The following is a 1,585-nucleotide window of genomic DNA, read 5'->3' as shown; positions in this document are numbered from 1 at the left end:
TCCTGGATTTCAACCTGCTCTCCTCCTTGATTTTAACCTCATCTCCTCCTTGATTTTAACCTGCTCTCCTGGCACGGGGCTTTGCCAGGCCCACGGGGCAGCGTGGGCGAGGCTGGGGGCAGCTGTGCAGTGAGGAGCACCTGAGGCCTGACCTGAGCACCTGGGGAGGCCTGACCTGGTGTCCCCCCTCACTGCTGGTGACAGGAGGGAGGAATCAGCCGCAGGACGGGGCTCGGGGGCACAGACCCGACACGAGGGCAGCTCGCAGCTGGTTTTGGGCTGCCCAGCACGGTGCTCGCTCGGTGTCAGAGTGAGCTCTGGGAGCAAAACCCCCCGGCCAAGAGGAGCGGGGCTGCTCTGCCCTCCTCATCCTCATCCTCATCCTCATCCTCATCCTCATCCTCATCCTCATCCTCATCCTCATCCTCATCCTCATCCTCATCCTCATCCTCATCCTCATCCTCATCCTCATCCTCATCCTCGCTCTCATCCTCTTCTGGCAGGGAGCGGGCGCTGCCCGGGGCTGCCCTGCCCTCCTCATCCTCATCCTCATCCTCATCCTCATCCTCATCCTCATCCTCATCCTCATCCTCCTCCTCATCCTCGCTCTCATCCTCTCCCGGCAGGGAGCAGGCGCTGCCCGGGGCTGTCACTGCCAGCATGGGCCGTACTCGGTGCCAGCACGGCCCGTACACGGTGCCAGGGCTGCCGAAGGAAGGACTCCCCCGGATGGTTCCCAACAACTTCCCCGGGTTTTTCGCACCACCTGTGCTTTGATCCAGCCCTGCTCGCCCCGCGCTGTTAAATTGTCACAGAGCCTTGTAAACAGGAGGCTCCCGCTTCCCGAGCAAACCAACATCATAACAGGAGTGTTTATGGAAAAATGCTCGAGCACTGAAGCAGAAAGGGCTTAGCACTGATCAGACCTCTCTCCCACCTTTATTCTTCACTATCCACATTGAAATGCAAATACCGGCGCCGGGTTTCCACCAGCGTGCCACTCACAAATTGAAAAGCAGTTTTTATCTATGCAAATGTAAGCATGGTAATTGAAGTTAATCAATCAATGCTAGCTTTCACTAAAACCTTGAACATGATTGAATAAAGTAATTATCATTCAGCAGAAAATGATGAAGTTGTAGACAGCATGAACCTTATTAAAGGAGGATTTTGAGTCACAATGGCTTAATTTAGCTAACAGCCCAGCCTTAGCCCAAGCAACACACTGCCCTCGCTGCCTGGGATTGTTTTAGGGGCTGGCAGCAAGGTGGGGGGAGAAAAGGGGGACTTTTTTTTTTTTATTTTTACAGTGTTGGATTAGTAAAAGGTACTTGTTACACCACAAAGGATAAGCCATCATTAACATCCTGCCTCACTCCAAACAGATCAATGAACAAAGATTGCTGTGACACAGCCAAGGTGTCCAACAGCAACAATGGGTGATTTAAACTACGATTGTGCTTGAAAATAAAACTGGGAGAATGAATCATCCGTTTTAGGAAGGGATTGAAATGTGGGGATGCTCGAGGAGTGAAATGAATGGAGAGCAGGGGATGCAAAGGGAAGTGGCTGCAAGATTTTCCTT

Source organism: Prinia subflava, chromosome 6 (assembly GCF_021018805.1).
Source record: "Prinia subflava isolate CZ2003 ecotype Zambia chromosome 6, Cam_Psub_1.2, whole genome shotgun sequence".
Lineage (NCBI taxonomy): Eukaryota > Metazoa > Chordata > Aves > Passeriformes > Cisticolidae > Prinia > Prinia subflava.
This window is presented reverse-complemented; position numbering follows the sequence as displayed.